Source organism: Ranitomeya imitator, chromosome 3, assembly GCF_032444005.1.
Source record: "Ranitomeya imitator isolate aRanImi1 chromosome 3, aRanImi1.pri, whole genome shotgun sequence".
Classification (NCBI taxonomy): Eukaryota; Metazoa; Chordata; class Amphibia; order Anura; family Dendrobatidae; genus Ranitomeya; species Ranitomeya imitator.
The window spans coordinates 599,939,384-599,953,533 of record NC_091284.1 but is presented as its reverse complement, the minus strand read 5'-3'; positions in this window follow the sequence as shown (position 1 = coordinate 599,953,533).

The window sequence follows — 14,150 nt, the reverse complement described above, 5'->3', positions numbered from 1 at the left end:
GTTTTGCCATGCACCCAAACAGTTGCTTTCCCCCAAATACAGGGTAGCGGTGTACTCAGGAGAAATTGTACAACACATTTTGGTGTCCATTTTCTCCTGATACTTTTGTGAAATTAAAAAAATTTGGGTATAAAGTAATTTTTTTGTGTAAAATGATAATTTTTTGTTTCCAAGGAAACCTGTTGTTAGGACTGGCGGAACGCACCAAGAGAGATGATATAGATGCGTTCGCAGTCCGGGGTCCACCGTGCAGGTGAAACCTGCTGCTAGGAAATGACAGACAATATGGCGGTATTCAAAAGTATACACGCGTGGGTTAAACCTCACCCAGCGTGAAGGAAGCGATCCTGTTGCGTCACAGGACCGCGGTACCGCACACAGAGCGCGAGCAAGTGGTCAGCGAACTAAACCCCAACAGGGTTTGTAGTTCGATTAGACCCTTGCTGGCACTACACTGCTACTGGGTGTGAAAGGAATTATATAATTAAGGCACCGAAGTGCGAACTGTGCCGTGCTGGCAGGCACCACTAAGCACCCAGACGTGGGTCAGGAAGCGCACACTGGCGCGTGGCACCGCACTGGCGGTCACAGCAGTAGACGCTGACACGTGTGTGACACGTTGAGTGATAAGTCGGGCGCTAGATAGCAGCCATACTCCATACGCGAACAATCATACAATAGGGTAGGGGTATTTAAAGAACGACTTGCACTCACAACAAACACACGTATTAAATTGTACACTAGCGCATGGCCGTGCGGTCATGCGCAGTTTATATAGTTGCAGGACAGGAAGCGGCCACAGAAACTTTGCCCTTCCAAGACCTGCCAAGAGGACCAATAGAATGCGCTGCAGAGTCTGAGCACATGACCCTCGATCTCCAACGGGAGATCTTGCCCTGGGCATGCTCAGTGTGCGCAAACAAGGACTTAGTCCCAGAGAAGTCCACTCGCTGCTGACCAGTATAGGCTTTACAGGCAGAAGCTGGAGAAGCAGCAGTAACTCTTCTCACAGAGTCAGACTGAGCGAGACGCTGGGATCGACGTCCCTGCTGAGCAGGCTCCACTGCGGCTGGAGGAGAATGGGAGACCGCAGCGGAGACGGATCGAGATTCCCCCTGTGCAGCAGAGGAAACTTGACTCCTAACATTACCCCCCCTCCTAGGGCCCCCCCCTCCTTGGGCCTCGCTACGTTCGAAGGCAGCAATGAGCTGTGGGGCCCGAATGTTTTCAGCAGGCTCCCATGACCTGTTCTCTGGACCATAACCCTTCCAATCCACCAGATAGAACTTTTTGCCGCGTACCACCTTACACCCCAAAATAGCGTTCACGCTCGTAATCGTCCGTAGACGAACCCGATGTCCCGCCAGATGACTCGGAAAACCGGGACATGTATACGGGTTTCAAGAGGGACACATGAAAGGTGTCGGTGATACCCAAGCGTGGAGGAAGAGCCAGGCGGTAGACCACAGGATTAACCTGTTCGAGAACCTTGAAGGGACCCAAGTAGCGAGGCGCAAACTTAGTGGACTCAACTCGCAGCCTGATGTTACGGGCGGAGAGCTACACCAAGTCGCCAGGAGCAAAGGTCGGAGCGGGGCGCCGATGAACATCGGCGGAGGACCTCATTCTCTCCTTGGAAGCCCAAATGGCATCCTGAGTGCGATCCCAAATGTCCCGTGCCTCCACAGCCCAGTCTGCCACCCTGGAATCGGCGGAAGACACGGGCATGGGCACAGGTACCCGCGGATGCTGACCATAGTTAAGGAGGAATGGGGTCTGTCCAGTGGAGTCAGCTACAGCATTGTTAAGAGCAAACTCCGCCCACGGTAGCAAAGATGCCCAGTCATCTTGTTTAGCAGAGACAAAATGTCGCAGATATGTGACCAAGGTCTGGTTGGCTCTCTCCACCAACCCATTCGTCTCGGGATGATATGCCGAAGAGAGATTCAACTCGATACTGAGAAGGCGACAAAGCTCTCTCCAGAACCGAGACGCAAACTGGGGACCCCGGTCACTGACAATTTTGTCTGGCATACCGTGAAGACGGAAGATGTGTTTAACAAACAATGCTGCCAAGGCCCGTGCAGAAGGTAGCCGGGGAAGCGGCACCAAATGCACCATTTTAGAAAAATGGTCGGTGATAACCCAAATGACAGTACAGCCACGTGACTTGGGCAAACCCACCACAAAGTCCATCCCGACCATCTCCCAGGGCCTGTCTGCCACCGGCAGAGGGTATAACAACCCAGCTGGCCGTTGACGGAGAGACTTATTTTTGGCACAAGAGACACATGCCCGAACGTAGTCTCCAACGTCACGAACCATATGTGGCCACCAATACATTCTCGCCAACAACTCAGATGTCCTCTTTGCCCCAAAGTGTCCACCCACTCTGGACGAATGAGCCCACGAGAGAACCTCCGGACGCAAATTGATGGGGACAAAAGTCTTGCCCGGAGGCACAGACTCAAGCGAAACCGGAGCTACGGTTCTCAGACTCTCTGAAGGGACAATGAGCCAAGGCTCGTCCTCCTCCTCCACAGTTGACACCAGGGAGCGAGAGAGAGCGTCAGCACGAATGTTCTTCTCCCCGGCGAGATAATGTAGAGTGAAGTGGAACCGGGAGAAAAACAAGGACCATCTGGCCTGACGAGAATTCAGCCGCTGGGCTGTCTGTAAATAGACCAAATTCTTGTGGTCCGTGAAGACTTGGAATGGGAACCGAGCACCCTCCAAGAGATGTCTCCATTCCGAAAAGGCCAACTTCATTGCCAGCAACTCCCTATCCCCGATGGAGTAATTTCTCTCCGCTGGTGAGAAGGTTTTTGAGAAGAAGAAGCATGGATGCTTCCGACCTTGAGCATCCTTTTGATAGAGGACTGCTCCTGCACAAACAGAAGAGGCATCCACCTCCATTAGGAATGGCTTATCCACATCGGGACAATGTAAGATGGGAGCGCTAGCAAAGTGGGACTTAATAGAAGTGAAGGCCTTGGAGACCTCTTCGGACCACGATTTAGGATTCTCTCCCTTCTTGGTGAGGGATACCAAGGGAGCTGCCAGGGTTGAGAAGTGGGGGATGAACTGACGATAGTAATTTATGAACCCCATAAAGCGCTGCACCGCTTTCAGAGAATGGGGTTCCTGCCAGTCCATCACTGCCTGTAGTTTGGCAGGATCCATAGCCAATCCCTGGGCCGAGATGATGTAGCCCAGGAAAGGTAAAGACTCCTGCTCGAACATACACTTCTCCAATTTGGCATAGAGGAAGTTTGCCCGTAGGAGGTCGAAGACTTTGCAAACATCTCTCCGGTGGGAGTCAATATCTGGAGAGAAGATAAGAATATCATCCAGATAGACTACGACCGAGGTGGAAAGCATATCCCGGAAGATATCGTTCACAAAGTCTTGGAAAACGGCTGGGGCATTACAGAGCCCGAAGGGCATCACCAGATATTCATAGTGCCCATCCCTGGTGTTAAAGGCCGTCTTCCATTCGTCCCCCTCACGGATGCGAATCAGGTTGTAAGCACCCCGCAAATCTAATTTAGTAAATACCCTTGGTCCCCGAAGTCTATCGAATAACTCAGATATCAAGGGCAAAGGATACTTATTCTTAACGGTGATGGCGTTAAGACCCCTGTAGTCTATGCATGGGCGCAATTCCCCATTCTTCTTCTGCACGAAGAAGAACCCTGCCCCAGCAGGTGACACTGACTTCCTAATGAATCCTCTTGCCAGATTTTCCTGGATGTACTGTGACATTGCCTCCGTCTCCGGGAGAGATAGCGGATAAACTCGACCCCGGGGAGGCTCAGCACCAGGCAAGAGATCAATAGGACAGTCATAGGGGCGATGAGGCGGAAGGACCTCCGCCGCCTTTTTGGAGAACACGTCTGCATAAGACCAATACTGCTTGGGGAGAGAGGATAGATATGCGGGTACCTCAGTAGTAGCAACCTGAATGCACTCCCTCTGACACCTACCCCCACAAGATTCACCCCAACCCAGAATTCTGCCTGAGGACCACTCGATATGAGGAGAGTGGTACCGTAGCCAAGGTATTCCCAACAGGACCTCATCAATTCCTTCCGGAATGACGAGCAGAGAAATTATCTCCTGATGAGATGGCGACATGGACAGAGTAAAAGGGATAGTCTGGTGTGTTATCTGTGAGGGCAATGTCGACCCATTCACCACTCGCACCGTTACTGGTTGAGCAAGCATAACCAGGGGTATTGCGTGACGTTGGGCAAAGGCAGAAGACATAAAATTGCCCTCCGCCCCAGAATCCACGCAGAGCTCTACCGAGTGGGAGAATGAGCCAATAGTAATTGTCCCCTTAAAGGACAACTTAGAGGCAAACGTCGCCGTGTCTAGTGTACCTCCACCTACTACCACTAGACGCTGACGTTTCCTCGACCGCTGAGGACATCTGGTGGCTAGATGTCCTGACTGCTGGCAAACATGACAGACCCTGAGTGCACAAGCGGTCCGGGACATAGATCCTGCTTGTGTCACTTCCCTGGCCTCATGTGACTCAGGAACCAGGACCGGAAATTCCAGAGGTTTGGCGAAAGTAGGAGCCAGCCGAAACCTCTGCCTACACTGGGCTCGCTCTAACCTCCGCTCGTTAAAACGGAGGTCAATTCGAGTGGAGACCGTTATTAACTCCTCCAGTGTGGCAGGAATCTCCCTAGTGGCCAGAGCGTCCTTTACGTGGTCAGCCAAGCCCCTCCAAAATATGGGGATAAGAGCTTTATCCGACCAATCCAGCTCAGATGCTAAGGTGCGGAATTGGACGGCAAAATGACTGACCAAGGACTCACCCTGAGTTAATGCCAGCAATTGGAGCGCAGTATCATGGGTGACTTGAGGTCCTAAAAAGACCTGTTTCAGAGCGCTCAGAAACAGCGGAGCACTCTGCACCACATGATCGCCACGCTCCCACAGCGGCGTAGCCCATTCCAACGCCCTGTCCGACAATAGAGACAGAATAAATCCCACCTTAGCCCGCTCTGTGGGAAAACGTGTAGCCAGGAGCTCGAGGTGAATAGAGCACTGACTCACAAATCCCCTACAAAACTTGCTATCACAGAAAATTTTTCTGACAGCGGGAGGCGAGATAATGTCGGAACAGGGGTGGCAATAGACATAGTAGCTGCAGCCACGCTGGCAGCCTGTACAGCTACTGCAGTAACATCCACAGCTGAGGTCGCGCTCTCGAGAGCCGCCAACCTACCCTCCAGCTGCTGGATATGCCGCAGAGATTGCTGTTTGTCTGTCATCACTAGCCAGACCCTGGCGCTAGTGTAATGTTAGGATTGGCGGAACGCACCAAGAGAGATGATATAGATGCGTTCGCAGTCCGGGGTCCACCGTGCAGGTGAAACCTGCTGCTAGGAAATGACAGACAATATGGCGGTATTCAAAAGTATACACGCGTGGGTTAAACCTCACCCAGCGTGAAGGAAGCGATCCTGTTGCGTCACAGGACCGCGGTACCGCACACAGAGCGCGAGCAAGTGGTCAGCGAACTAAACCCCAACAGGGTTTGTAGTCCGATTAGACCCTTGCTGGCACTACACCGCTACTGGGTGTGAAAGGAATTATATAATTAAGGCACCGAAGTGCGAACTGTGCCGTGCTGGCAGGCACCACTAAGCACCCAGACGTGGGTCAGGAAGCGCACACTGGCGCGTGGCACCGCACTGGCGGTCACAGCAGTAGACGCTGACACGTGTGTGACACGTTGAGTGATAAGTCGGGCGCTAGATAGCAGCCATACTCCATACGCGAACAATCATACAATAGGGTAGGGGTATTTAAAGAACGACTTGCACTCACAACAAACACACGTATTAAATTGTACACTAGCGCATGGCCGTGCGGTCATGCGCAGTTTATATAGTTGCAGGACAGGAAGCGGCCACAGAAACTTTGCCCTTCCAAGACCTGCCAAGAGGACCAATAGAATGCGCTGCAGAGTCTGAGCACATGACCCTCGATCTCCAACGGGAGATCTTGCCCTGGGCATGCTCAGTGTGCGCAAACAAGGACTTAGTCCCAGAGAAGTCCACTCGCTGCTGACCAGTATAGGTTTTACAGGCAGAAGCTGGAGAAGCAGCAGTAACTCTTCTCACAGAGTCAGACTGAGCGAGACGCTGGGATCGACGTCCCTGCTGAGCAGGCTCCACTGCGGCTGGAGGAGAATGGGAGACCGCAGCGGAGACGGATCGAGATTCCCCCTGTGCAGCAGAGGAAACTCGACTCCTAACACCTGTCACCCCCAAAATCGATTGTGAGCTAAGCCCACCAGCATCAGAGGCTTATCTACAGCATTCTGGAATGCCCCCCATGTATCCTAAAGATGAGAATTAGAGTTAGATTATACTCAATCAGGGGCGGTCCCGGTCTGGTCAGATGGGCGTCGCGGTCCGGTCCGGCACCTCCAATCTTCATCAGATGACGTCCCCTTCTTGTTTTCACGCTGCGGCTCCGGCGCAGGCGTACTTTGTCTGCCCTTTTGAGGGCAGAGCAAAGTACTGCAGTGCGCAGGTGCCGGGCCTCTCTGACATTTCCGGCACCTTCATCCGTAATGAAGTCCATTGCTATGTGCTGCCATGGACCAGATGGTACAGGTAAAGGCAGGAAAGAACTAGTAGGAAGACATCTGGGAACTTTACTATAGGCACAAATTGGAGAGGCAGCAACGTAAGCATAGATCTCCCTCCTCATGAATGGCCGCCAGTACCAGGGAGAAATCAATTGTAGTGTCTTCCTTTTGTCCCATGTGACCAGCCACCTTGAACGAGTAGCCCCAAGACAAAACACGCTCCTTCTCAGATTCAGCCAAAAGGGTCTTTCCTGTGGGAATTCACGACAGGCTAACTGGAGCGATAGTAACCATTTTGGACGGTTCAATAACAAACTGAAGGTTCTCCTCTTCTTCCCCGGACAGTAATAAGCGAGAGAGGGCATCAGCTCTGATATTCTTGTCAGCGGACCTGAAATGTAAAAGAAAGTTAAAGTGGGCAAAAAACAAAGACCACCTAGCTTGGCATGGATTAAATTTCTGGGTGGACTGGAGATATGCCAGGTTCTTGTGATCCGTGTAGATAACCACTGGATAAACTGTGCCCTCCAGCAGGTATCGCCACTCCATCAAAGCCATCTTAATGGCGAGTAACTCCCAGTCCCTGATGGAGTAGTTAGCTGGGGAATGGAGAAGGGCTTAGAGAAGAAACCGCTGGACATGCGGCGACCCGAGGAGGATTTCTGAGTGAGCACAGCTCCAGCCCCTAACAAGGATATGTCCTCCTCTAGGAAGAACAGTTTCTTCAAATCCGGACAATGTAGAACAGGTGCGGCGGAGAAGAACCATTTTAGTGAGTGGAAGGCCTCTTCAGCCTTGGAGGACCAGTTCTTTGGATCAGCTCCCTTTTGTGTAATAGCAGAAATGGGGGCGGTCAGAGTAGAGAAGCGAGGAATAAATTGTCAGTAATAGTTAGCAAAGCCAAGGAATCGATGTATTGCTGTGACTCCCATGGGCAGCGGCCATTTTAGGTTGGAAGAGATTTTCTCAGGATCCATTCTGAATCCAGTGTCTGAGATAATTAATCCAAAAAGGGAAGATCAGACTGTTCAAATCTGCGTTTCTCATATTTGGCGTAGAGTCGATTCTCCGTAAGACCCTGAAGAATTTGCCAAACTGCTCGTCTGTGGGAGGCCAGATCCAGGGAAAATACCAAAATATCATCCAGATACTCAACAATGTAGGAATAAAGCAGGTCCTGGAAGATATCATTGACAAACTCTTGAAAAACTGCTAGTGCATAACTCAGACCAAAGGGCATCACTCTGTATTCGTAATGTCCATCTCTGGTGTTGAAAGCCGTCTTCTATTCGTCTCCCCGGCAAATGCGGATTAGATTGTAGGCGCCTGATAGTTCTAATTTGGTGAAGATCCTGGCACTGCTTAATTGGTAAAACAATTCAGGGATTGGTGGGATAGGGGATTTATTTTTCACCGTGATCTGGTTGAGACCCTGAAAGTCTATACAGAGTCGGAGTGATCTGGCTTTCTTTTAAACTAAGAAAAACCAGGCCCCAGCAGGAGAGGAGGACTTTTGAATGAATCCCCTGGCCAAATTCTCCTGAGTGTACTGTAGTCTGACATAGCTTGAGTCTCATCTGAGGACAGAGGGTAAATTCTGCCTCTAAGGGGTGTAGTTCTGGGAATCAAATCGATAGGACAGTTATACGGCCTGTGGAGCGGCAAAGTCTCTGCATCCTTCTTGTCAAATACATAGACAAGATGCTGTAAACAATTTGAAAGTGAGATGTCTCCTAATGTATGTTTTTAGTTACAGAAAAATTTGTTTTTGGCCTGTAGATGAGCCCTCTATAACATAAACTAGATGCTACAAACAATTTGAAAGTGAAATGTCCTCTACTGCATATCGTTAGTAACTTTGCTTCTTTTGTTACTGTGGGCGAAACCTTTGAAACCTAGAAGATATGCTCCACACAATTTTTATCCTGCTGTATCATGTTTGTAAAACCAAAAAACTGCTTGTTTTCTTTATGTGCAACAGCTCTTCACATACAACAATTTCACTGCCACAAAATTAAGATGTGGGAAATGGCGAGTTGTATCATGTTTAGCAATAGAAAAAAAAATATATTTTTTTAATGTTTGTGAGGTCTGCAGACACTTTTATATCACTGCAACAAAATTACAACGTGGAATACGGTATGCTGTATTATGTTTTGCAACAGAAAAAAATATATATATATTTGTTAATTTGCATGAGCTGTGTACACTGTGGAATTTCTCACAGTTCACACTGTGGAATTTCCACTAATTAACAAGCTGAGATATGTCATGTTGTATCACGGTAACAACTGCCCTAAAAAAATTTGTTCAAGCACAGCTGCTCAAATCACAGAATATTTTCACCAAAGCAATAAATGACATTTAGCTAGTGAGAAAATAAGACTAAGAATGGTAGACTCGTGCATGGAGCACAATGAAATCAGTGCACAACATACTTGAATCAATCTCCCTGCTCTGCCACCCAGCCACTATGGGGCCCCTGAGCATGAGGGGAGCCCAGTGCTAGCAATGGGCCCCCCACCCATCATCGCAACTGTATCGGGTAGATGTCTCTCCCATCATCTCCCTCTCAGCATTTGACATCCCTGATGCAGACTCTTATAGGGGTCAGGATGACGTCACACCTCGGCACCCACGGTCCGGAGATGTGCGAGAGGTCAGAGCAGCGGTGGAACCAGGAGGAAGAGAGGTGTGTATTGGTTGTAATTTTTTCATTGAGGTGCTTTATATTATCTAGAGTCTGTCTATGGGGGGCTGTATTATACTATACTGTCTGCCTATGGGGTGCATTAATTTAGAGTCTGACTATGGGTGGCTGCATTATACTATAGAGTCTGCCTATGGGGGGCATTATACTATATAGAGAAGTTCTATTGGGGCTGTATTTTACAATAAAGAGTCTGCCTATGGGGGGCTGTATGTAAGCACCATGCCGGATCCCTGCTCTAACAAGAAGGGCCTCCGGCGTGTCTCTTCACTCACCCACGCTGCAGTCGGTTCTTCCCTTTCTAGTGCTCCACATGCTTCCAGCAGACCTTCCAGCTGGGCCTCTATACATGTCATTAGAACATGCGTGCTCCCGCCATCTAAAAGGGCCAGCGTGTGCACTTGCTATTTCCTCCCCAGCCAATGGCCATGGGGCAGTATATATATATTGCTTCCTCCCCACTGGTGATGTGCATGATCAACCTTCCCGTTTTGCAGTCTATGCTGTGTAAGGTTGCACACCAGTCCCTGCTGCACTTTGGTGTAGATCCTGCCTGCTGCACTCTGGTGCAGATCCTGCCTGCTGCACTCTGGAGCAAATCCTGCCTGCTACACTCTGGTGCAGATCCTGCCTGCTGCGCTCTGATACAAACACTGTCTGCTGCACTCTTAGAGCCTATGACTCATGGCCTACTTTGATGATTCATCTATGACGCTGCGCAGCCAGCCAATCACAGTAATGCCACTCACAACCAAGAGGGCTGCGGCATTACTGTGATTGGCTAATGCTGGGCGGGAAATATGAATATTGCAAGGTGAGTAGTAAAATATTCACTAGGATTCGAGTACCGCGAGTACCACATTACTCACCGAGTACCGAATCCTAACGAATATACTCACTTATCCCTAATTCTAATGCGTCAAATCATTTTATAAATAATCACAACAGACAATTAGTTTTTCCTCTTTTGCCATAGAACATGTATAGAGACATATCCACTGTGGGAACTGAGAAAAAAACACTTTTTAATAGAGGGGCATATTTGATTTTCCCTTTAAACACAAGATTTCCTCTAAGTTTAAATCTTAACCCCTTCATGACCCAGCCTATTTTGACCTTAAAGACCTTGCCGTTTTTTTGCAATTCTGACCAATGTCCCTTCATGAGGTAATAACTCAGGAACGCTTCAACGGATCCTAGCGGTTCTGAGAATGTTTTTTCGTGACATATTGGGCTTCATGTTAGTGGTAAATTTAGGTCGATAACCTTTGCGTTTATTTGTGAAAAAAATGGAAATTTGGCTAAAATTTTGAAAATTTCGCAATTTTCAAACTTTGAATTTTTATTCTGTTAAACGAGAGAGTTATCTGACACAAAATAGTTAATAAATAACATTACCCACATATCTACTTTACATCAGCACAATTTTGGAAACAAAACTTTTTTTGCTAGGAATTTATAAGGGTTAAAATTTTACCAGTAATTTCTCCTTTTTTCAGCAAAATTTACAAAACCATTTTTTTAGGGACCACCTCACATTTGAAGTCAGTTTGAGGGGTCTATATGGCTGAACATACCCAAAAGTGACACCATTCTAAAAACTGCACCCCTCAAGGTACTCAAAACCACATTCAAGAAGTTTATTAACCATTCAGGTGCTTCACAGCAGCAGAAGCAACATGGAAGGAAAAAATGAACATTTTACTTTTTAGTCACAAAAATGATTTTTTTATTTTCCCAAGGGTCAAAAGAGAAACTGGACCCCAAAAGTTATTGTACAATGTATCCTGATTATGCCGATACCCTATATGTGGGGGGAACCACTGTTTGGGCGAACGGCAGGGCTCAGAAGGGAAGGAGCGCCATTTGACTTTTTCAATGAAAAATTGGCTCCAATCTTTTGCGGACACCATGTTGCGTTTGGAGAGCCTCTGTGTGCCTAAACATTGGAGCTCCCCCACAAGTGACCCCATTTTGGAAGCTAGACTCCCCAAGGAACTTATCTAGATGCATAGTGAGCACTTTGAACCCCCTGGTTCTTCACAAATTGATCCGTAAAAATGAGTACTTTTTTTTCACAAACAATTTATTTTAGCTTCAATTTGTTCATTTCCACATGGGCAACAGGATAAAATGGATCCTAAAATGTGTTGGGCAATTTCTCCTGAGTACATTGATACCTCACATGTGGGGGTAAACCACTGTTTGAATGAGGCATGTTTAGTGGCTTTTATTCTATGAGCCCACAACATCACTATAATCTTATGGATTATCATACTTTGTACAGTATTGGTCAGTACCTGGGTCATCATAGATTATTCCCAAGAGTCACTGAGTAAGTCTCTCTATTCAGTGTAGTGTAAGCTCTTTGATCAGTGGGGTCCTCTTTCTCACGTCCAAAGTGTAAGCTCTGATTGTCATTGATTCTCTCTCTATCTCCTCCGAATTCCCACCTACCCAACTCCCTCAACCCCTGTGTATTTTCCAAGAAATTACAAGCATTCCAGTGTTAGCATACATATGAATTTATTTATAACAAAATGAATTTTTTGGGGGGAACATATTTCGAAGTTGGCTAATTCAAATGTCAAAAGTTCTACTCATCTCCAGTTCTGCAAATATTTCAAAAAGACTTATATTATTATTATTATTATTATACATTTTTATAGCGCCATTTATTCCATGGCGCTTCACATGTGAATACGGGGCAAATATAGACAAATACATTAAACATGAGCAGATAACAAGGCACACGAGTACATAAGGAGGGAGGGTCCTGCCCGCGAGGGCTCACAGTCTGCAGGGGGTGGGTGAGGATACACTAGGAGAGGGAAGAGCTGGCTGTGCGGCTATAAAACAAGTGTGCGAAAAACAGAAGGATTATTTGACATGCAAACTTTGTCATTCAGTCAGAAAGTGAGCTGTTGCTGCAATCATGCCGTTCGTTTATACACACATATGATTTGTTTTAAAAGGTTAGAATAAAGCATTGATGGTTTTAATTAATAAAAAATTCTTTCTCTAGGCATGGAACGCAAATATTTAGGTGGAAGTTCACCACCAGCATTATCATTTGGGCTAGGACCATAGTATTCACTTGTGGGCAATACCAGTGTCAACAGGCTGAGGATTTACTATGTGTGGCATTGTGGGCGTTCTGGATGCAGAAGGGCAGTATATTGTTGCGCACAGAGCTAGACAGCGTGGCTATATAACAGGCAGTGTGAGCAGAGTGGCTACACCTTGAGAAAGAGGGACGATTCCCTCGAAACGCATCTGGATTGGGCCCTTGCTAGTGTCTGTCAGTTGGACAGGTGACGTCACCGCTTTAGCCATGCCCCCTGCACACCACACGACTGCACGGCGGTGCCATCGGCCGAAGCTGCTTGCCAGCACATCCAGCAGCGTGCGCACAGGGGATTTAGCAGAACGGGAGGACGCTCCATTGCTTTTGTGGTCTGCAAATACGCCGCTTCTCCTCTCATCAGTGCGAACGGCATGAGTGCAGCAACAGCTCACTTTCTTCATGGTGGATAAGTCAGTTACAGTTACAAGGTAATTATTCACCATTTTCATGTTTCATCTTTAAGTCACAAATAGTTGTTTCCTCTTTTAGCGCGGCATCCTATATTGGGAATATTGGTAAATATGTGACTACATTTTAGTAACGCTGCAACCACCTATTCACTTAACCAACAGCAGCCAGCTTTGTGACACACTAATTGTCACAGCAATGCTGTCACACATACTATCAGGTCAATTTCTTCAGTGATTTATGACTTTTATGTCCCCTCTCTAATGCTAAACTGCTTGTGACATTACTTCAGTATTCAGATTCACCACAAAATGGCTGCAACATATTGAGCACTTATTTTTATACAGTCTATGATAGATAGTTACTCATAATTGGCTCTGCTATGCCCTTTGATATCATAACTGTAAGGCATTATGAAGAAGCCAACCAGACAGGCAGCACCAATCCTTCTCTAGGTGATGCAATATTTTGCAATGTGTAAAATATATCCATCAAACACAATGAATCGCAAATTCCTAAAAAAATCTACACATTCAAATTGGCTTGTTCATCTTTAGACAGGGCTGATGTGGGCATTTGCTGAATTATTTCTGCTGCTCTGTGTAGTTGTTGCCATCTTAGTCAGCTGCCAAGCCATGCATGGAAGCCAGTATACTTTACTGTTATGTTAACCAATTCAGTAACACAATGGACATAGCGGTCAGAACACATACAGTGATCTGACAAACACCCAAAATAAAGAACGAGCTCTGAGACGTGGGAACTCTGCAGACCGCAATCCCTGATCCTATCAAACCACACTAAAGGTAGCCGTGGAGCGCTCCTGACCAGAACCTAGGCGCCTCGTCACAGCCTGAGAAACTAGCTATTCCTGAAGATAGAAAAATAAGCCTACCTTGCCTCAGAGAAATTCCCCAAAGCAAAAGGCAGCCCCCCACATATAATGACTGTGAGTAAGATGAAAACACAAACATAGAGATGAAACAGATTTAGCAAAGTGAGGCCCGACTAGCTGAATAGAACGAGGATAGGGAAGATAACTTTGCGGTCAACACAAAACCCTATAAATAACCACGCAGAGGGGACAAAAAGACCCTCCGCACCGACTAACGGTACGGAGGTCGTCCCTCTGCGTCTCAGAGCTTCCAGCAGGCGAGAAAAAACCAATAAAGCAAGCTGGACTGAAAAATAGCAACAAAATAACAAAAGCAAAACTTAGCTTTGCAGAGCAGCAGGCCACAGGAATGATCCAGGGAAAAAACCAGTCCAACACTGGAACATAGACAGGA